Here is a 16,043-nt window from a genome sequence, read left to right as displayed (position 1 = left end):
TGCTGCTAATGATGTTCCTTTTGTCTCCATGCAGGTTCTGCTTCTCTGAGGTGCTGGGTGTCATGATGCCTACCTCCAAGGAGCCAGGTCCGACCCAGCAACCCCAGAGGCAGGCATCATTCCCCCCAGGGAAGTTACAGCGGGCCCAAGCTGGGGCCCTTTGGACGCAGTCCTGGCGCCTTAGGCGCCAGGCTCATGTTGGACCCCAGTCCTGGCACCTTAGGCGCCAGGCTCATAAAGCTGGACATGTGTTCAAGTGTTTTAGTGTGCACTTACCTGATGCAGACCATGCTGCTACATCCAGGCCCTCTTGAGGCCTGAATGGGACTACTTTACCTGTGGGACTACTTTCCACCCGGGTGTGGTCGGGGAAGGATACATACCTGATCGGTGGAAGGATACATACCTGGAACTTCTTCCAAAGCTATTTAAACCCCACCCGAACAGCCACACGTGCTTCGCGTTGTTCTGCACCTAGCAGCTGGACGCTCACCGTGTCTGCTCCTGCTTCTGGACTTCAGCCACGCCTGTCAGCATCCTGGGACACCTGCAAAGGGTAATAAGAAGAGAATTGGTGAGCAAGAAGGCCTTACCTGCTAAACCTGCATCACAGAGACATTTCACCGACGATCCTGAAAAGGAAGACATCATTTTTAAAAAGCATTTCGCTCCGATCGCTGCAGCGCTGCATTTCACTCACCTTTCTTGGGCGCCTCCATCTTCAGCAGCAATCATCCGGATCCGCAGCCACTTCCCAGAGCCTAGAGAGAAAAAGACAAGAACACAAGGTGAGAGAAGGAAGGGAATAGGAAAAGCTCAGTTTCCTTCTAAGACTTACCTGTTGGGTCATTCCCATTTCATTTCGGGTCTTGCTGCTTCCAGGCATTTTCCGGACCCCGGCCCCTATGGGGAAAAAAGACAAAGACATTAGATGAGCGAATGCAAAAACATTACCTGAGCGCTCATCTAGGACTTACCAGATCTTTACTGGAACTGCACGTTTCACTTCGGGTCGGCTCCATATCTCCGGCATTCCGAACCCCGGCCCCTATGGGGAAAAGACATCAACATTAGCGCTTTGTTGCAAGAAGTCTCCAAAGGAATCTTCATTCATCACCTGAAAAAGACAATGAACATTATTATTTAAAGCTGAACTTTTGAACTTGCAACAGAACTTTTACAACGCCTTACCAGTATAATCAAGCTTACCTGAACTCCCATCCAACCTCAATCCAGTGAAGTAACTGGGTTCAACGCGCCCCTGCGTCAGAAGCAGGATGGAGAGCTCGTCCTTTCAGACCCTAAGGAGGATATTCCTGCAAGCCAGATTAGCCACAGTTGAGGGGCCCGTCCTATCCATCTTCAGAGCCCTGCACTTCACCATTGAAGAGGCATCAGCACTCGAAACCAGGCCTGCGCCCCCGTGGGAATCAGGTGAGAGTGACACTGGGTATAGCTGGACATGGTGAGCATCACGTTGCAAGCTGCAAAGTAAAGTGAAGCGTGCTGTCTTGCTCGGGTGTGGTTTAAATAGCCCCAACAAAATAGTCCAGGCAAGTAGTCCCTAGGCTACCACACCCAAAACACTAGACCGCATAGCTTGGTTTCCGAGGAAGCAAGCTATGTGGATGCCTCCATGTTAGCTGACAACACAATAAAATAGTTCCCAAGCACATTGTTTTTCGTGGTGTATGAGCCTGGCGCCATAGGTACCAGGACTGGCCCCAAGACAGTTTTGGAAGAGGATTCCAGGCTCTAGAGGCCCAAGTCCTGACTCCACCTGGCCAATGGTTTGCCAGAGGGGGTTTTGGGCGAGGGTCGTGACAGGTACTTGTTATTTAGGAATACTGTTACCAGGTGTATATGTCACCACCACTGCTGAATTCAATAGAACTCAGCCCATTTGGGATGAGGATGGTGACACTCCCTCACAGATACTGGGTGACCTTGCTAAATTGTTTGTGCCATTTTGGGGACAGATAATAAACTCCCAAGATGTTAGAAAATTGGCAAGGGTTTTAGAGAAAACCATCAATGAAACTACTTACATCCTATATAACATGACACTAGAGCAAAAGGCTATTAGATTAGTGGCTCTCCAAAATACAATGGTGCTAGACATCATTCTAGCTGAGCGTGGTGGGGTGTGCAAAATGGTGGGATACGTGTGTTGTGTTTCTGTACCCGATTCCTCTCCCACCATATTTAAGGCAATTAAGAAATTGCACACCTTAAGTACGGAAGTACACGTTCCAGAGAGAACCTGGGATATTGGCACACGGTTCTGGGACTTGTTACGATCCGGGGGCTTTGCAGTCCTAATGGTGATCCGTGGCATTTTACAGTTTTTCTGTTGTTGCATACAATGTCTTCCTGGCATCTGTTCCATGATAGGGGGAAGTTGTGCACAAGCAGTTGGTTGACTAGAACCTAAGACACATAGGCCGGGAAAAGTGACTAATGCCTTGGTAATGCAGGACATCGCCATAAAGGAATTAATGGTGATCAATGTTTTTGTAGATAGAGTTTCAGGATGCTCTGATGATGATACGTGGTTTTCAGATGATGCTAATATGTGAGTAATGCTCTTGGCTTAGGCCAAAAGGAGGGTTTGTAAAAGTATATTTTGCATGAAAACCGCCTGATAGTAAACGATTTGCCTATGCACATTCGCATTGCACTATAAATTGCATTGAATAAACCTAAAACAGGCTGACTACGCATCCATTTTGAGTTATCCGCCATTTTTATCGCCTCTTGCTTTCTGTCCCATGTTTAGAATTGTGTTTTTGGCTCAAGCAGAGCAAAATGAACTTTGTACTGTTTCCATGATGTCAACGTAGATAAGAATGTTGAAGCTGTAAAAGTGGATTTTTTGTCCTACACTGAGAAACCTTAGAGTTAAACAAAAGCCATTCTAATCAGTAATTTAGATACCATCTATTCCAATAGTGTCTTCCCTGTTCAAACAGCAAAGTAGAATGATGAATAGCTGAACATGTGCTTTTGCAGAAATCTTTGTTTTCTCTCCTTGAAACTAAATTGACTTTAGACTCAAGAACAAATGATAAACAAATATAAGCGAGCAAAATAAGCAATGTTACCTTTGTGTCTTATATTTGGGAAAACATGTGAAATGTTTAAAGGAAAACAACAAACTATTCAAACATGTTTAAGTATAACTTAGTTATGTGGATAGGCCACGAAAAATAGGTAAATGTATGACATTAAGAGGGGCTGGGCGATGTGTCCGGGATTGTGGAAAACTTGCATAAATACTTGTGTTTTTGAAATGTCCAGTACTCTCTCTTCTCACGGTGTCTGCTTGCACACATTGCGGGTGGTTGAGAGCCAGATAGATGCCTGTTAATACACGTACCTGGTCCCTTTGGACTCGTGACTGGCGTATTTCCATTATTTGGTTTTAAGCCTCGATATTTTAAATATTTCATCTTGGTGGAGAAATGCATTCTTCACAAGGTTACTGCACTCTCTCATGCTCCTTTCATGGAGTTCCCTGACTACGTGTTGACTTCTTGCTCTTCCCCAATTGTTCTTGTGGATGAATGCGACCAGAATGTATCCACAGCCCTTGACAGTATTGCCCCCATGAGAATGTGTAAATCCATCACTTCATAAATTACTTCACAGTCTTGGTTTAATCAACACGTACAAGATTTCCATACCTGTAAAAATAAAGCATACAGACTCTGGAAAAAATCTTCACTTACTGTAGATAACGAGTACTATCCCACAGCAGTTCGTCACTACAAGACAGCTATTATTCAGTGTAAGAAGGAAAATTTGGGGGGCGTGGTGATAAGGATGGATGCCTGAAGTTTCATCTCCTGTCCGTGTTTGCACTGTCACTTCCTGTAATGCGTTTTAGAATTAAATGTTGTATCTATATTCAATCGTACTTGCTGCTCGTCTGCACTGGAGTGTAGCGGTGAGGTCTTTTCTTGGCTTTACAACAGGACCAAGAAGGTTCCAGCCCTTGCAGCGGATGTTATTGTGTCATGTTACTGTCCTTGCTAAGGAGACACTCGGCTGCTTCCCTGGCGCAACATCATGGCTCGTGAGAAGACAGACCTCACATCCATTTTCTCTGCCATCTAGTGGATGAAAAAGAATAAGCAGAAGTATGTTATTATTTTCATTGAAGTAATACATTTCTTCACTGTATTGGCATAATACCATGTACTCCCGATATTTCTGGTGACTTAAATACATGCTCCTATTAGCTATTACCTGCATTAAGGTGTCTAGGTCTCCAAACCCTCACTACAAGTCTTTTTTCTCATATATATTGCCCAAGTCAGCATATATATGTAGTGGCATCATTCACTATGGCCTCAGACAGGGGGGGTCAACAGACTTCTCTAGCTAATAAAGACCCACAAGTTACAGCAAAGTCTTCCACCCTTAAAAGACCAAAAAGTGAGTCACCTCAATTTCTCGGTCCCTCGGACACTGGCATGGAGGTTCTGTTACAAGAAATAAGATCGCTTAAACCCTTCATTGAGGCCACAAATCAGAAATTGCAGCAGCTGTATGATAGGTGGAGTGCTTTTGAGAAATGAGTAAATGATGTTGAAAGCAGAATTAGTGGTGTTGTAGACATATCACCAAGGGTGTTACAGTTGGAAAATACTGTTAGAGAACTGCAAAAGCACAATGAAGAATTGGAAAACAGAGGTAGGCGCAATACCCTTTGCATATCAGGACTGCCTGATGGTTGTGAGGGAAATGATTCTATTTTATTTCTACAAAAGAATGCTTCCTGCTTTGCTTCATCTCCCATTAATTTTGCTGTGAACATTTAACATGCACACCACATTGGGCCCATGAAAGCTTCTCATTCCTCCCAGTCTATGCCACGAACTCTGATCTTCCTATAACTGCTACACTCAACTTCAGATGATTATATCCAAAGCCAAAGAGAAAAAAAACCTTGTCTGGCACGGTAGTATAATTTCCATTTTCCAAGATATTGCTAAAAGAACAGCTCAGCGAAGGACGGAATTCCCGACATACTGATCAGCATTGAAATAACTCAATGCAAGATATTCCTTTTTCATCCATGGACCTTCAAGGTTACTATTAACAGAAGAACTGTGGACACTTCATTACCTTCTGCTTCATCTGCTACTGGCATTTTAGACTTGATTTGTACTCTCTTAATCTTTTGTTTTACCTCTGAATTGCATTACGGTATTATTGTTCCAAAACTATTAATTCACGGGTGGGGCTCCTGTTCGGGTTCCCCTCTTCTACTGGTTCCCACATAGGATCCTTTTTTGTATCACCTAGTGCTCATATTTTTTCTGTGCTCTACCCTTCTGTAAACTTGACATTCTCTCTCATGTTGCATTTGTTCTACAGTCCTCTTATCTTATCAAGAAATGTCTTGACTCCTAGTTTCGTAAGTACTAGATTATAAATGTCAGGTTTTTACTCCTTCTCATACTCCATCTTGTTCTCTCCCTATGTGTCAGGCCAACTCTGAACAGGGTGTGTTTCACACTTGCAGTTAGCACAATTTCCCCTACTTTTCATCATCCTCATTGCAACATTATGTTTATTTATGCACTTATTTATATTTTAAAACTGTCTTTGCATTTGCATAATGGAATATAAATGTATGACATGGAATGTGAAAGGTATCAACAATCCAATAAAAAGATGTAAAATTATCACACATCTCAAAAGATTTAATCCCTCGGTCACTTGCATTCAGGAGACCAATCTTTCTTTGGTGGAATCTATAAAACTTAAAACACTATATGTTCAAGATGTAATTGCTGGTCCTGCTTTAGGAAAGAAAAATGGTGTCACTATATTAATTAGTAAGAATCTACCACATACGATTTTGGGTCAGGGTAATGACAATGAGGGGAGATGAATCTGGGTTAAACTGCAAATTGGCCCTAATGTAATATCCATTATGAATATATATGGTCTAACCACACCAGACCCTGGATTCTGGGATGTCATCAAATAAAATATAATACAAACTAATTTGACTAATCGTGTTGTGTGTGGGGATTTTAATAATGTTTTAGAACCCTTCATGGATAGAAAATCCAAATGCATCTTCAAAGGCTGCAAATCCCATGATTCATGTATCAATGAGGTTGGTTTGGTTGATAGGTGTAGGCTTTCCAATCCTACTGAGTTCGACATTACCTTTCATTCCGTTCCCATGACATATTTTCAAGATTAGATTATATATTTGCTACCAAATCTTTTCTGGTACAATTGTTTATGCTCTTATTAACAATATTGTAATCTCTGATCATGCCCCGGTTATTACAGCTTTTGAATTCCTCGACATTCATAAACATCCAACCAGATGGTGATTTAATAACATATTATTACAAGACAAACATTTTGTTGAGTACTTCTCCAAGTTCCAGCAGCAGTTCTTTCATGACAATATAGATGAAGACACTTCTACAGTCAATAACTGGGATGCTTTTAAGCCGGCGCTAAGGACCATATCAGTGCATATATGAGCAAGAAAAAAAGAATGTAAAAAAGAACTAGCTGCACTGTTCTCTCAGATCACCACTGCAGAAAAAAATATTACCAAACTTCCTCTCCATTAGGACTTTGTTATGTTCTATCATAGCGCTTTCTAATCAATACGAAACTAACCGAACAGGCATCTGGTACCATCATTCAGTATAAATCGAAGATTTCTCAAACCTCCTATAAAGCTGGAAAGCTCTTGCCTCCTATCTTAAGGCCCGCACACAGAAAACCTTTATCTCACACATTAAAAAGACTGACAGCTCTACTGTTACTTATTCAGATGACATTTTAGTAGTTTTAAAAACATTCTACTTCGACTTATCGTCATCAAAAGCTAATGCTATACCTAGCAGATATTCATACCCTGAAGTAGACCTCTGCAAGATAGATGGTCACATTACCACTCAGGAAATTATGTAAGTTACTACTGACTTGAGGTCAGGCAAGGCTCCAGGTCCTGATGGCTTCTCCATAGAATTCTTCAAGTCAATTTGTCAACTCCAAGTCCCCTAAGCTTGAGACCCTTTTTACTTATTTTGCAGACAAACAATTTTCCTCCGGATCATTTGCAGATGCACTTTTAACACTCTTTTCGAAAGACCAAAAACATCCTGATCACCCAAAGAATTATAGACCGATATCCCTAATCAATGTTGAATGTAAAATCTATGCAAAGGTACTTGCTAATAGAATTGAGGCAATCCTCCCCAAACAAATGTATCAAATCTGATCAAGTCGGATACGTTAAAGTTAGAAATACCTCCTCCAATGCAAGATTCCTACTTGATGCAAAATATCTTATTGCAAAAAATAAAACAGATAAACTTGGTTAGGCCACAATTGCATTGGATGCAGAAAAAGCCTTTAGTCGGGTCAGTTGGTATTATCTCTTCCAGGCTTTGGATTGGCAGGGGTGTGGGGAAGGTTTTGTGTGCCTTGTTAAACTTCTGTATTCTGACTCGAAATCCTCCATATTCATTAATGGTCAATCTTCAGCATTCTTCCCACTTAGGAGGGGACAAGACAAGGATGTCCCTTATCTCCAATTCTGTATGTTCTATCTCTTGAACCTCTGCTAGAACGTATCAGAAATGATATTCATATTCCAGGTGTAAAATGTGGTAAACCTGAAACCAAGATCGCAGCATATGCAGACAGCATCCTTATTCTCCTAAAAAATCCAAAAGACCATATCCCTAATTAATTATCCATATTAAATGATTTCTCTTCGGTCTCTGGGTATAAACTCAACAGAGACAAATCTGAAATTTTACCCCCAAATTCATTATGCCTCAAACATGAATGACTTGTTTGGCTTCAAATGGTGTGATACATTTTTCAAATATTTAGGACTTGTGTATGCCTCATCGATTAGTAGTACTATCAAACTAAACATTGTATGCCCTTCTGCATAGACTCAAAGAACTAACCCCTCTTTGATCCCATATGAACTTGTCATGGTGGGGGTCTCTTGAAACTGTTAACATGTTATCACCCATAGTTTTCTATTATTTGTAAATGCTTCCCATCCCCCTTCCCAATACCTTTTGTAAAGCTGTAAATTATATTCTAATCAAATTCTTATGGCAAAGGGTAAGAATAAAATGATTGCCATTAGCAAATTGAGAACTCTCTTTGAGGAGGGTGGTGTTAAATTTCCTGATTTTAAGAGTTACGACAATGCTTTTTTACTCAGACAAACACACACTTTGTTCACTCCATCTGACAGCAATGACCTTCCCTCATGGTTCAATCTCGAAAAAGAATTGGGTTCTCCCATTGATATCTGTGATTTGGTGTATATAATTGGATCAATTTCCGCTAGACTAACTGGTCCTATCAAAACCTCCATTGCAGCTCTTTCCCTTTGTTAGCTCTACATCTAGAATGTTCTCACCATTTTTATGGTATAATATTATTATATTTAATGGGAGGCCACTATATCGGAAGTTCTTGCTTAATAAAGGTATCGGATCTATTCATCAAATTTATCACAGCACCAATTGGTGATCCTTTCATGATCTTAGAGATGACTTTGCCCTTCCCCTATCCGACTACAGTTGTTACAATAAATTGGTTAATGGCTGTTTAGACAAATTTGACCACTTTACAAATAATGAACTAATTCCAGATCCCATTAGAATACTATGTATGGCTAGAGCTTCCGATCTCAAAGCTGCTCAGTTGTATAGCTTGCTGTGTATTATCAAACATAATATAAGATGGTCTACTCAATCTCAATGGGAAGCTGACTGTTGTAGGGAGTTTGATGATGAGGTTTGGACAAGATTATGGCTCAAGATCAAATGTATTTCTGCTTCTGCAAACATATCACAAAATCTATTCTTTGTTCTACATAGAGCCTTCCTAATTCCAATGAAATTACTTAAATCTAAATATGGCCAAAATGGGCATTGTTGGTCCTATGGAAACGGTCATGGCTTGCATATGTATGTTTTTATGAGTGTCCATTTGTCTATACATTTTGGCAAGTCATTTGGACATTTTCTTCGAAAATATCTTAAGGATAAAACTCCCTCTATCCCTTACCAATATTCTCCCTGGCAGTGTCGCTATCACTAATGATGGATCTGATCCCTCTTCCCTTTCATTTGATTAAGTTCATTACTTCTAACTGGAAATGCTCTCAAAATCTAACTCTTAAAGGCTGGTGGAATAATATCTGCCATATTCACAGACTTGAGTATTGTATGGCTATTCGCCTTAAAATAACATTTAAATATGATGCCAAGTGGAAGTGTTCTACTGACTTTCTTGCCTTTCATAACATGTCTACACATGGCTCGCAAATCTGTATATTTTGCTTGTATTTTTGTGGATGACTGTATATATTCTGCAATGTTTTGCACCTAATTCACCATATATAAATGAAACAATCATAACACCTCCATCCTTCCCCCTTGCCCCACTCTGTCGTGCCTGTCGTATGTCGCCTGTCTTTGCCCTGTTAGTAGTTTTTCACATCAATATTACCTACTTAGATCATACATGCTAGATATTACCATTTTGCATTTACGCAGTTGTATTATTTTCTATGCGCACAGTACATGTAATAATCTTGCGCATGTGATGCTGTGTTCTATTTTTTTATTTTTTTATAATTCATTAAGTTCTAGCTAACGTTGTTCTTTGTCCACGTATTGGACAGATACACTGTTCGTTTTTGTCCTATCATATAGGGTATATTTTATCTGGGCTCTAATGATCTTCCTTTCTCTGTATTATTACATTTCAAAAAAACGTATTAAGCTACAAAAAAAAGCATTTTGATTTACTTATTTGCTCTGCTGCATCTAATTCCAAAGAACGTTTTTAAAGTATTTAGAGAGCTTGAGAAGCCTTATATTAAACCAGAGCCCTCTACTGTTAGAGACCAAGCTTGATGTGATAATATACAGCAGGCTCTTCTAGGGATGGTGTCCTCCCTTAAAACTGCGATTTCACTTAAACAGACTTGCTTGTCTGATCCAGTGGTTTGCTCCTCACCTCCTTCCTGTACAATACCCCTTTTCTCATTTACTGAGATCTGTGACTCCGAAGTTTCGATGATGATACAGACACCGAAGCCCACTAACTGTCCAGGAGACCCATGTCCATCAAAGGTGTTAAGTTGTGTGCCTTTACTTTAGACCCTGTAATCACCAAGTTTGTAAATGCCTCCTTTACGTCTGCTTCTATCCCTGTGAGTATCAAACAGGCTTGGATCACTCCCGTGCTAAAGAAAACATCACTTGATTCTAGTATTCCCAAAAATGATCACCCCATTCCGAGTGTACCTTTTGTTTTGAAGATATACCAGATCGTTTGGCTTATGTACAGGTTCAGGCGCATCTTGATGAACATAACCTTCTGGGTTCCAGACAATCCGTTTTTAGAGCATATCATGGCACTGGATCTGCTCTCCTGGATCTCATGTAGAGTATGTCAGAAATCATGGATGGAGGTCATGCATCGTTGCTTCTTTTATTGGACCTGTCGGATGCTTTCGATCTTGTTGATTTTAACATCCTTTTCAATAGAGTGCCGGTTAGTGCCTCATTCTCAAAGCAGGCAGCTGACTGGATTCTATCTTTTTTTAACCGGCAGAGCTGCCCGAGTCTTTAGTAAGTCGGGCATGGCATCTCCAACAGAGCTTTTGTGTGGGGTATCACAGGGCTCCTGCCTGTCGCCCACTCTTGATAATATTTTTTACAAATCCCCTATTTGTTTGATGGCTGATAAAGACTTTTTCTACACTAATTATACACATAATACAGAAGCTTTGCTTCAGCTCATAGGTGATTATGACTCTGATCAGTATGCAGTGATTATATTAAATAGAAAACAATTAAATACATTTTAACCAATGAAAAAACAACGAATACAAAAATAATGAATTTTGGAGAAAAATAAAAATGGGGATGGGAGTGGGAATAGTGGTTTTGGGGGCTGGAGAGAAAGTATTACTAAAACAAAGGGCGGGTTGGGGGGAACCCAACCAAAAACAATGAAAAATGAAATGTGTTATTTTGGTTTTAGTTTTTTATTCGTTAACATTTCATTAGTTGCTTTTTATTTGATGAAATCACATATATAAATAAATATTATAGATTCCCACATTGCCTTAAGGAAAGCCATAAAAACTATGCTATTCGCTTAACAGTACCCTTACTGTTCGCTTCCACTCCCCATGCATTGTAAATTAAATGAACACAGATATGCACGATATGAATGACACCTGGCCTAGTAGGATCGCTGTCTGTCTTCCCTCTGTTCCCCCTCCCATGCCTCATCGTGCCTTGAAACACTTGCGTATAGGCGCATTATAAATGCCATATCAAATCATATCATATGTAGCCAGTTATCTCGCTCAAATTTAACATGTATTCCAAGATGGCCGACGGCAATTGAGGTCGCGTTTAGATCGCGCTCCTGCCGGTCCCAAAACAAAGAAGCACATTAACTGCCCAGTTCCGAGCATTTAAGCTCCGGAACCGCACCAGCAAACCCGAAGGTGTGGAGACCAAGTAGCGAGCGGAGATCGACCCAGCAGCACCCACCTGGGGAGCCAGCCCACCGAGAGTGGCACCGCCCCTCCCCCTCCGAGGAAGGCCAGTTCGGCCCAGCAAGGGAGACAACCCGGGAGAGCGGCCGCAAGATTGAGCGCCCAGAGATCAGGGTGGAGCTCCTTCCACCGTCGCCACATGGGGATAAGTGAAAGCCGCGAGGGAAACAGAGCGGCGACGGGAGCTCCGGAGCACTGGTCGAGTCGGAGGTGTGGGCCCTCCCCCACAGACAGGCCGGCAATTCAAGCGGGAAGAAGAAGCAAGACCGGCAGCAACAAGGCGCGCCGGGCCCCGGTGGATCAGGGGAGATGCGGGAGAGGAGGAGGAGGCACCACCGCTCCCCCGCCGAACGGGAGCGGAGGACACCAGAGGCAGAGGACAGCAGAACCAGAGGTGAGAGTGACTGCAGCAGCGCCCCCCCTCCGTCTCCCTGGTATTTGTGGCCCGGGACAGGAGAACACATATAAGAGAGGCACGGCCACTGATTAGTGGAGCGCTGCCCCCCCCCATCTCCATTCCATGAGATAAAGGAAACAAGGCATAGGGGAGGCCGCGGCTACACGGGAGGGAACCGGCAACACCTGCATAACTATGGCAAACCGCACAACAAGGGAAGGAAACACAAGAGCGGGGGGCACCAGGCCCTCATAAACAAAGAAAATGTCATGGGCAAAGGGGAAGGGGGGCACCTCGCAGCCCACGCTGCAATCCCACAAACAGGACACGAGTCTGCTCCAGATGTGGGCCTCGGATACAGGGGCGAACACAAAATAAAGGGCAGGCGAAGAGCTCACGACGGACACGAACACCGCAAACCAAAGCGCTCTACCGCCCTCAAAGGATGATATGCGGTCCTGGTTCGCAGAGCTACAAGACAGGTTCATGTCCACAGTCCAGGACCAATTTGCCACAATGAGAAACAAGATGAAGCAGGTGGTGCAAGAGTTGAAAACAGATGTGGCCAAATTGGAGGAAAGGACAGACACTGTGGAGAGAATAGTACAAAACATAGAAGAGGAGGCGAAACAAAGCAGTGAAACACAAGAATATCTGGTTAGACTCACCCATAACCTAGAAATTCAGTGTGAGGATCTGGAGAACCGTTCTCGCAGATCCAACATCCGCATCAAGTTTGTGCCTGAAACGGTGTCGGATAAAGATGTCAAGGTCTCGACGCAAGAGGTATTTAGAGACATAATCGAGGCTCAAGATTCAGCGGACATAGGGATTGACAGAATCCACAGGGTGGGGCTGAAAAGAACAGGTGCCCCATGGGAGAGACCAAGCGGCATTCTAGTGGCACTTACATCCTACCCACAAAAGGAACTGATACTTAGGAAAGCGCGGCTGCTTGATCACATAAGGATGAACGGAGTCGAAATCCAGCTGTACCAGGATTTGGCATCGGCAACACTCCTAAAAAAGAAGGGAAATGGGCCCGTTGGTGAGGGAATTGGTGAAGAAAGAAATTAGATATAAATGGACTTTCCCCTTTGGTTTACTATTTGAGTGGGAGGGCAAGCAGAGGAGAGTGAGCACCTGTGAAGAAGGCCTCCAAATAATCGACGTGCAAATAGATGAAACAGATACGAGACCTGACAGGACAAAATGGGTTCAGCACAAGAGACCAAGAGGATGGGAAGAGGTGCGACAAAAGAAGAAATCAGCTGGACGGGGGAAGCGGTGTAATCCCTCAGGGGTCCTTTAATGAGACGCAGCAAGATATCACGGCTCATCGGTCAGAGGGACAATAAGGAGGAAGAAGAATTAGTTAACCTCGGAACACCATATATTCAATGGCCCGGTGGGAAGCCGGGAACAACAGCGTGGTGGTCAGAGTATGGCGCTGGGTTTAGGACTCCCCGCACAGTTAATCCACATTAATGAGAGGGCAGGGAGCGAGGGGCGGAACGCCCAAGCATCCATAGGGGCCCTGGCCCTCCTCAGGATAGAAGTTAAAGTTTGGTGTATTGTTGGGGGGGGAGTTGGACAGTTGGGGGGGAATCTCTGGAAGAGGGAAGAGGTCGCAACAGGCAGGAACGAGAGCAGAAGCAGTGGATTAGACGGGATGGGGATGATCAGAATCTGCTCACAAAACGTAAGGGGGCTGAACTCACCGATGAAAAGGAGAAAAATTGAGGTTTTGTTGAGAAGGGAAAAGGTGGACATTCTCCTCCTCCAAGAGACACATATAAAGTCTGCGGACAGATAGCAAGTACAACTCAGAGGCTATACGATCTGTGCACAGGCGAACGCAGGAGAAAAAAGAGCAGGAGTGCTGATTGCAGCAAAAGTGGGTCTGGTGGCAAACATCTCAGATACTCGAGTGGATAAGGAGGGGAAGTTCGCCTTTGTTAATGTACCAATAGATGGTCGTAGGTTCACCCTAGTGGCAATCTACTCCCCGAATACGGGACAAGATGGATTCCTTAGAGACACCCTGGGGAAACTTCAGGAATTTGCAAAAGGCGAGATAATACTGGGCGGAGATCTGAACTTGGCATGGCAACCCAATCTGGACAGGAGTGCGGGGGGAACGCAGGGGTATGGGTCCCCATCCAAATAACTTAAACAAAGGATGGAACAAATGGCATGACGGGATGCCTGAAGAGAACTGAAAGGACAAGACAGCGGATTCACGTACTACTCGCACGTGCATAACACGATGTCGAGGATTGACTATTTATGGGTGTCAGTGGGATTGGTTGGAAAGATCATGGGGGTTGAAAAGGGATCAATAGCTCTATCAGATCACGCCCCACTATGGTTAGATATTTAGACCTCCGGAAGGGGGAGAGGCCTCTGGAGATGGAGAATGCCGCCCGACATTTTAACGGACCAAGTACTGGGGGAGGAACTAAGGAACAAAATTAAGGAATTCTTTGAGTTAAATGACAACGGTGAAGTCCCACTGGGATCTGTATGGGAGGCCTTTAAGGCAGTAACTAGGGGACATATAATAGCGCTAAAGGCCACCAAAGACAAACAACATCAGGAATGGGAAAGAACGCTCAAGAAGAAACTGGCAGAAATTCAAGGGGAGCTCACAATACATCCCACAAGGAGCCTCAAGAAAGCAATGAAACATGTACAGGGACAATTAGAGATGTTCCGCAACAAAAAAGCCGAGAAATCACTCCTCTACTTAAAACAACGTTACTACATCAGGGCCAACAAGGCAGACAAATTCCTACCGAGACAACTCAGGGAAAAGCAGAAAAAAATGATGATACTGAACATCAAAGATGCACAAGGAAAACCACATACGACCACAAAGGAGATAGGGGAAGCGTTCAAAGCTTACTATCAAGAGTTGGATGCTACAGAGCACCCTGACGAAGTGCTTCAAGACAGGTTTCTACAATCCATCCCCATACCGACTATAGCAGATGAGGACAAGCAGGCCCCGGAATCTAAGATTACAGAAGAGGAGGTTAGTAAGGCAATAAAGAGCCTCCCAACATCAAAGGCACCTGGCCCGGATGGCTTCACGGCCCAGTTTTACAAAAAATATGCTGATACATTAGTCCCTGTCCTGACTAGGCTTCTCAATACATTTAAAAACATTGGTAACGTAACTCCTTCCATGAATGAAGCGAAAGTCCTCGTGTTCCACAAAACGGGTAAAGACCCGACTCTCCCGGCCTCATATCGCCCGATAGCCCTAATAAATCTAGACGCAAAAATCTACATGAAGGTGCTGGCGGCCAGATTGTCGCCTCTCCTCACAACCCTCATAAACACAGATCAAACAGGCTTCATCCCCATTAGGCAAACACATGACAACTTAAGAAGAGTAACCCATCTGATAGAAAAAATAGGCATTACCCAAACACCGGCAATATTAGTCTCCTTGGACGCCGAAAAGGCATTTGACCGCGTCGAGTGGTCTATCCTTTTCAAAACACTGAAGCACATGGGGTTCGGGGATCAGTATATAAATATGATAAGAGCTAATTACAACTCCCCAGAGGTAAGAATAGCCATAAACGGAGAAGTCACTGACAGGGTGCGGATCTCAAAGGGTACAAAGCAGGGCTGTCCCCTCTCACCTCTGCTATACGCCATATTTTTGGAACCCCTTCTAATCAAGATAAGGGAACTAGTGGAGGTGAGAGGAATAGAGATGGCGGGCAGGCAACATAAAGTCATAGCATACGCGGACGACATGCTGCTTGCCTTAGAGGACCCCAGGAACTCTTTACTAAGAACTTTTGAAACACTGAAGGAATTTGGGGGGATCTCAGGTCTGAAGATCAATAGGAAAAAATCAGAGATTATGCTCCTAGCCGGGAACAGGGAATCAATTGAAGCAGTGGCGGGCCAGCTTAGTCTAAAAATAGCCGAGGAGGGCATCAAATATCTGGAGGTGACACTCACACACAGGGAGGACAAGATGTATAAGAGTAATTACACCCCCCTAATGGCTAGAGTCAAGAA

Source organism: Ambystoma mexicanum, chromosome 8, assembly GCF_040938575.1.
Source record: "Ambystoma mexicanum isolate Mex_15411 chromosome 8, UKY_AmexF1_1, whole genome shotgun sequence".
NCBI lineage: Eukaryota > Metazoa > Chordata > Amphibia > Caudata > Ambystomatidae > Ambystoma > Ambystoma mexicanum.
This window is presented reverse-complemented; position numbering follows the sequence as displayed.